Genomic DNA, 7793 nt, shown 5'->3' with positions numbered 1-7793 from the left:
CTTGCTCAGAGTTACTTGTTTTTTAGAGAGTTTTGAAAGATGCATGTTTTCAAAATCGAGCCGCAATCCAGCGTGGTGCAGCATTAGTTACAATAAGCCTGTTCCCGGAATTACAGGGAAGCAGGGGCTGTCCTCTCTGTCCCCGTTGTACCCCCGAACACCAGGCAGTCTGCACAGAGACGGGTCACCCATCAGCGAGATCCTGTGGCAAAAGGGTCCAGGTACACCCCGGGCTCCATGAAGTGTGACCAGCACATTGCAGGGAGTTATTATTCCCTCTTCGACCCACTGCTGGTGTACCTGCAACTTTCGGTCCTCTCCAGGGTCCTCAGTGAGGAAGGCTGGACTGGGGTTCTGCAGATGGTGGCCAGTGTGGTCAGCAGGCCAGAGAACATGGCCTTTGGGCACAAGTGGGCAAAGAGGAAGCAAAATCCAGTGCTAACGTGTGGGTGTCTGCACAGATGACAAAGCCATATTTTCCTTGCTGACATCAGATGATATACCAAGGGACAGTGGCCACAAATGGTGGCTTGGAAGGTTTTGACTGGACATTAGGGAAATGTCCTCATCAGGAAGGTTGTGCAGCCTACAATAGGTGAGCCAGGCAGACTGTGAGATCTCCACCCTTGGAGATTTCCAAGGCTTACCTAGACAAAGCCACGGCTCACCTGCTCGGATGCTGTGACAATCTTGCTTCAATTGGGCCGTTGGATTTGAGACCTCCAGCCCTGCCTTCGTAGCAACATCTGCCTGTTTCTGTGATAACTCATGTACTGAGCGAGACGTGTCTCAGTGAATACACAGGAACAAACTTCTACAGTAAAACTGGCAAGTAGTTGTGCAAAAGTACAAACCCCTTGAGAGGGGCCCTGCAGTCCCTGCCTGAGCTGTTGTAGGAGCGCCCACCTCAACTCAGCCACAGCCCATGTTTGCCCGTGGAGCCTGTTGATCCAGTCCTTGGCCCATGGGCTGACCTCCCAGCTTGTCCTCAGGCTTGCCTTGTCTCCATGAATTTGGCTGGTGACTGGGGCTCTCGTTTGGGTCTGGCTGCAGGCCCTGGTCTGCCCTGCTTGCCCCACGCCAGGACACTGGGACGGACCCGTTGGCTGTGGCGCCCCTGCAGCACCCAGCCCCAGGGAGCAGCCGGCCCTCCCTGCTCCCTGACCAGCTCCGTCAGCAGGTCAGTGCGTGTGTGGCGGTGGCCGGCGAGGACAGGGAGGTGCTCTCAGGGTGGCAGGGGAGCGCTGGAGTGCAGACCCCTGGCACAGACCAGCTGAGGTTGAGGGGGCTGTGGAGCACAGTGGGCTGACGGGTTCTGGGGCATGGCTGAGCTCAGAGGGTGCTGGGGAGAGGCTGGGAGCACCTGTGGCTGGTGGTACAGCTGCAGGGCAAACCTCTGCTGGTGACACTGCCGGCCTGGGACTGACTATTACTGCTGTTTGAGAGACACCTCCAAGGTCAAGCAGGACTGTGCAAGACTAGATATTCAGTTTTCAGCATAGGCAAGGCAAAATAAGCAAATTCTGCAGTCTGTGTCAAAACTACAAACAGTGAGGTTCCCACTGAGTTTCTGTCAAGTCTGTCCTCATAGTCAAGAACCATCCTGTTTAGTTTCAAAGGACATTGTGAGCCCACACCTACATCCAACCTACATGTGAGATAGATTCATGTTTTTTATAGTTAACTTTGGTGGTAGGCATCTGAAAGGTTTTTTTTCTCTACCGTAGAAATAACTGAGCTGACTGAGAGCTGACATGGTGAAAGAGAAGGAACCGTCTCCAGAAAGGCCTCCGGTTGCACAGCAAGAGTGAGCACCAGCTCCAAGTATCTCCAGTGAGCTTGTCACAAGCGTCTTCTGTCTCCCAGGGCCTATGACCAGATGTGGCAATGGGTGTCACAGCCATGCCTGGGCTTGGAAATGTGGTGATGTTGAAGAACCATGGGTGTAGGGGAAGAACAGCGAGTCAGGGATATGAGGAGACTTCTTTCTTTTCCTTGCCAAGAGATTGGGATTTAAATGGAAATTTTTGTAATGACTCAATGGTCTAGGATTAGCTTTGTATTTAAGAAGGGACTCAGTCTTTTTGTGTTGTCTGAAGAACAAAATGGATATTGCTCAGAAGAATAGTACTGCCTCATCATTCACTGATGATTTATGACAAAAAGCGATAATTAGTGATGAATTGAAAATGGGCCCTTCAGAAATGTTTTATCTACCCTATCCATCCACCAAACCTGTCAGATCATTCCCCCCTCTGATTTCAGTAACCGCAAAATACAGCCCCCTTAGCCCCCAACAGAGTTAGGTCTTGCTGAACCGTTATGCAGAGGACATGTGAATGTGTCTACATTTGTAGAGAGGATTAATGCTTATCTTCTCCTGTTATTTTTAACTGAGTCTTTCCTTGAGCAGGTTATGAGAGATGAAATTACTAAGAGAAAGTCACAGAAAAGTAAGAGCTGTCTTTGTAAATGGCTGCCATTGTTACAGCTCCACTGAGTAGGCTTTATGGTTCATAATACTTATGTTATTCTGTACATTAAACACATGCTGGCAGCTGCAGGCAGAACAGCAGGGCATGTTCACTATAACTAAATCCCTCCTGACATTTAAATTGATTCACATCCCCGTTCTGAAGCCCAGGAAAATTAAACCACTCTCTACAGGTGCCCTTGAGGGTACAACTTTCCTATTGACTAGCACTCCAGGAAGGGACTACAAATGCTTAAAAGAAAGCTGAGGAACTACACATTTTGTTCTCCTCTTACCAAACCCAGTTTGACACATGGATTAGCAGGAGGAACAGTCTAAACATCCCTGCAATTTCTCAGTGGGTCCCTATGGAGCTGCACGCCCTCACCGAGGCACAGTGAACTACACCATACTCCTGGCTCAGTTTTTTTAAGGAGGCAGGACCTCACTGGAGAGCGCTCAGCGACGTTTGTCTTTGTGGTGTAACCTCAGTCCCCAGATCCTCAGTCCCATCCTCTCACCTCAGAAGGAGCAGTGCTCTAGTAATGAACCTACTAATGTGCTCTAGGAATGAATCACCTTCATCCTTTGTTTCCAGCTCCAGGACAGGTTTTTGAATGTATTTTCTAAGGCAGGAGAGATATCTCTGGTTAGGAAATGGAAATATCAAGGATTAAAAAGTAACAGGGGTGTTAATAAGGGAGAAGAACACAAGAGACAGTGTATCTTTCCTTAGAGTAATTTATACTATAGAAAAATAAAAGCAGAGAAGCTTTTCAGGCACACCAGCTCTTCTTTGTGTAGGAAACAAAATTATGAATTACTGTCCATTTTTTCCAACCATATCAGCTGATCTTGCAAAAAGAAAATTCAGCTGTGGTGAACTCTGTGACTCTTTCATTTGTCTGGTCACAAGTTATTGCGCAAACCTCCACAGCCCACCTGGTTTCTGTGCCACGGCTGGGCTGCTGTTTGCCACATCACAGGGGCTGGGCCACAGGTCCGGAGGGAAGACTGTGGCTTCTGGAGAGCAGCTGGAAGAAACTGGTGGAGACGGGGAGAGAGGCAGAGAAACAGCCGGACAGGCACATCCAGGGCCCTGCGTGGGGTGGGACAGGACTTCTGCTGAGGGGAAGGGGCTGCTGGGCTGGCAGAAAGCAGCTTTTCCTGGGCACTTGGGAGGGACAGTGTGAAGGGTTTGGCAACCCTGTAAGCGAGCAAAGTTCAGTGACACAAGAATAAGAGAGGACAAAAGGCCTGTCTGTCTCCCGTGAGGCTGGGGTGGGAAGGAGGGAACTGGTTCACCAACTGCGGCGTCTGAATCTGTCCTGTTCTTTGCTGCTCTAATTCAAAAGCAACCGGGGTGTAGTGTGTTTTAGAACTATAAAGGATTTTTAGTGTTTGCTGTGCTTACTGCAAAGAAAAGGTCGAAGCTGTTCACTTTAAAGCTTTACCAACTATCAGGAGCGCTTCCTATAACCACCCCCCCTCCACAGACAGACTTTCTCTGTCTGAGGAGTCTCCAGCAATGCTGCTTTCTCCCATAAGAGGGAGGCCGAGCACATTGAGTACCCTTGAGTATAATCTGAACTATTTGAAAATGAGTTCCTCAACATTAGATAAAACATTTTACCTCCTTATGCCTCTCTGGAGTCTGCTACTTAGCCCATAGAAGTTCAAGCTTATCTTCAGTTTGGCAGCTCCACCTGTGAAGAACAGAGGCTTTGAAATGAGGGTGCTGCAGGGATGGGCCCAGCAGCCGAGCTGTGATACTGGGAGAACTGGGCTGTTTCCCAAGAGCCTGTACCAGAGATGTTACTGAAACACTGCCATAGTCACCCATCCCGGTGACCCACTCCATAACAGTGCTCATACCTACGGACACCGATGACGCTGCCATGAACGACCACAGACTGGTTTTGATCTGGCAAAACTGGTTAAGAGGCTCCAGGTGGCCAGGTGAAGGGCTTGGGGGCTTTGATGTGTTCCTGGCCCCAGGACTGCAATTCAAATAGGGACATCTGTAGATAAATGCATGGTTCCACAGGTAATATTGCCAAAAGGGCTTTGGTTTTAGTTGCCTTAACTGGTGGGTCAGGTGCCATGAGCCGGAAAGGTGGAACCCACCTTACTGAGAAGGGAGCCCTGCGTTCACTGACTGACCAACTTCAGGGGATATGTGTCTGAAGTGTTCAGACTGACTTCCTTCTCATCCTCATTGTAATCCTATATTAACAACCTTCTTCCTACCTCATTAGTTTTATAGAACTCACTCAAATTCACAAATTGATCTTGTTTATGCTTTGTCAGCTACTTTCTTTAATCTTAATCTGAAACCCTCAATTCCCAGAAAAATTCTGGAATGGCTCATTAAACAAGGCACTTGTATGCACCTGGAGTACAAGGGGATGGACAACAGCCACTGTGAACTTGTAAGGAACAAATGCTGACAAATCAGTCTACAGATGTCCTGGTACGGCACAGTTTTTCAGGCATAAAGGGAAAAGTAGCAGATATCATATATGTTGACTTTAGGAAGGTTTTTAACACTGGCTGTACTGACCCTCTCTTAAGAAGATATGACCACATGGTGCGTGCAAAACTGGTGAGATAATTGTACCTCAAGTGCTAATTATCAGTGGTTGTCCAACGGAAGGACATATTGAAGGGATTTTTGCATGGGTCTATTCTGACGACAGATCTTTTTAATTACTTCAGTTAACAGCCATGATGATTAACACCCATGAATGTCCTATTAAACCTGCAAATTACTCCAGGCTGTGAAGGATAGCAGAGACAACAGAGTTCAGCACTAGAGTGACAAATGGGAGAAATGGGCTGAAACCTATAGGGCAAAATTCAACAGGTACAACTTTGAGCATTACCTTTATGAATATAAATTTAAGTGAGGGAACTGGGTGGGTGTAGTTTTTCAAATAAAAGTCCAAGGTATAATGCAGAGCAAACTGAACACTAGCAACAAAAGAAGCAACCACCACCCTGGAGTGTGTGAGCCAGGAGCATAGCCTCCAAAACAAGCCATAGTAATATGCCTATCCAGGGACACTACTTCCAAAAATGCAGGTCAACACAAAAAAAAGTCAAAGGAGGTGAATGAGGGTGCTGAGAGGCACAGAAAACATGAAGAAAGGCTGAAAGACTTGAGTTGATGTACTCTGTAGCAGGGAAAGCCAGAGTAAGGAGGGGGCAGGAAACGTTGGAGTCATCAAGTGCCTAAGAGGTCATTTCAAAGGCAGGCACGGCCATAACAAACAGGACAGGATAGAAAGAATTTCAGCTCAGACAAAAAGCTTAAGTTAGTCTTTCAGATAATGTCAGGATAGAAGTGTGCCAGACCAGATTGCTGGGGGATGGCGCAATCTCCATCACTGGAGGTCTTTAAGAACAGGTTTTGCAAACATCTGTCAGGGCAGGTATTGTTGATCCTCCCAGATTTGCAGGGGGGGAAGGATAAACGGTATGATTTTACCTAGTTGTAAGCAAACCACATGCAGGTGGCACGAAATAGGAGGTGGGAGCCAGCTGTCAGCTTCTGCTAGTGTTCGCCAGCAGGCACTGGGTTTCTGTATCACACCCTGCGAGATGCCAACTTTGGACCTGCACTCTTGGTTAAAGCAGAAGACAAGGCTTAAGCAAGACAGGGAAGAGCAAGGGAAGTTGTGGAACTAGGCAGGTGAATGTCTTCTGTGTCATGACCCGGACTACACCCTCCTCCCCAGAAGTTTAACTCTCAGTATTTAAGGCCAGTTTGCTGGTGAGAGCAAGCCGTTTCATAAGCATCAGGTGGCTTTAGAGGCCTTTGAAAAAAAGCTGGAAGAAGTCTGGAGTGGTGGAGAAACCAATCTTCGCTCTTTCCCTTGGGAGCTTTTTTTAGCCAAAGCTTTTACTTTGGTTCCTACCTAAGCTATGTTACAGCTGTGTTGCTGCTGTGCCTGGCCGTGTCTTGGGGCTGTGAGACAGATCCTGACCTGGGGACTTAACCTCAGACCTGCCTCATCGCAGTATGCTTCTCTGGAGTGCAGGCTGAACCCGGTTACTGCTGTGTGACCTGCCCTGCTCGCCTCGCTCAGGTCTGGGATCTTGCTGCTGAGGCCACGGCCTGTCCACCGTGTTATGCTCCACTCCTGTGACTCTGTCCTTGGTGTTCCCTGGCGTTAGGTCAGTGAAGATATAGGGTGGAGATCCTGCTTTGTGCTAGGTGTGAGGTGTTCCGTATGGGAATGCGGGAGGAGAGGATAAGGGCACACCTTCACCTGGACACGTATGCTTGTGCTGCTGCATGCCGTGGGCCTGTAGTCTTTGTTACAGGCTCCGCCAGGCACTGGCACTGGTGGTAACCGCTCCTGGTGCCCGCAGAAACCCCATTCAGGAAGGGCTGTTCTTGTGGGAAGCTCTGCATGGGAGTGCTTCCTGCTCCTCTCCGACCAATGCGGGCATCAACAGCTGTTCATGCCCGACACATTCAAAGAGGACAGGATGTGTGCAGCCGTGGAAGAGTCAGCAGTATCCCAAGAGAGAGCAGAGGCCAGGTGGGAGCAGCCGAAGTTGGTTACTGGGATTTTGGCCTGAGTGTGTGAAGAGTTGATGGTGTTCCCCGAGGCAAAGGAAAGCTGCATCCCTGGCAGGGAGGAAGATGACTTTGATGGACTAGCGGGAGTTGGGAGGACAGAGCAGAAAGAGGGAAATGGTCAGGACCAGCTCTACTCCCTTCTCCCACCTCCTGAGGAAGGTGAGCTCTGCAGAGCGTGAGGTCCTCACTGGAGAGCAGGGTTCGGGCAGAAGGCCGGGTTCCCTCAGCCCATCTCCCTGATCCCACATGCAGCTGAGCAGGGAAACCAGAAGACTCTAGGATGGGAGAAGATGCTTTTCCAAGCTCAAAACACATGGCCTTAACACGAGATGGGATAAATAAATATGAGCTGACCTGGGGGAGAAAGAAGAAAAAATAAAGGTCAGAAGGGAAGGCAGCTCCTGCCCCAACCTCTTTCCCCCATTGCACAAAGGGTCGTGGTTGGCAGCTTTTGGAGGCACATCCAGCACATGTTCAGGACTTGAGGCGTTTGCTCCATCACCACCTTCGTGAGGAGCATGGAGAAGCCTGGACAATGGAGGAGCAGGGAAAGAGTCTGCGCGCTGCTGGGTGTGCAGCTCTTTTGTCAGCGGATCTCCCTTTGCAAGGGAGGTCGGTGTTATTGCTCACACAGGTGAGGAAACAAGGACTCCTGTAGGTGAAGGGCTGTGCCCAAGTCGTGCAGGGGGCTGGGGAAAGAGAGCCCACATCTCTGGGGGACCCATTTTG

Source organism: Strix aluco, chromosome 21, assembly GCF_031877795.1.
Source record: "Strix aluco isolate bStrAlu1 chromosome 21, bStrAlu1.hap1, whole genome shotgun sequence".
Taxonomy (NCBI): Eukaryota; Metazoa; Chordata; class Aves; order Strigiformes; family Strigidae; genus Strix; species Strix aluco.
This window is presented reverse-complemented; position numbering follows the sequence as displayed.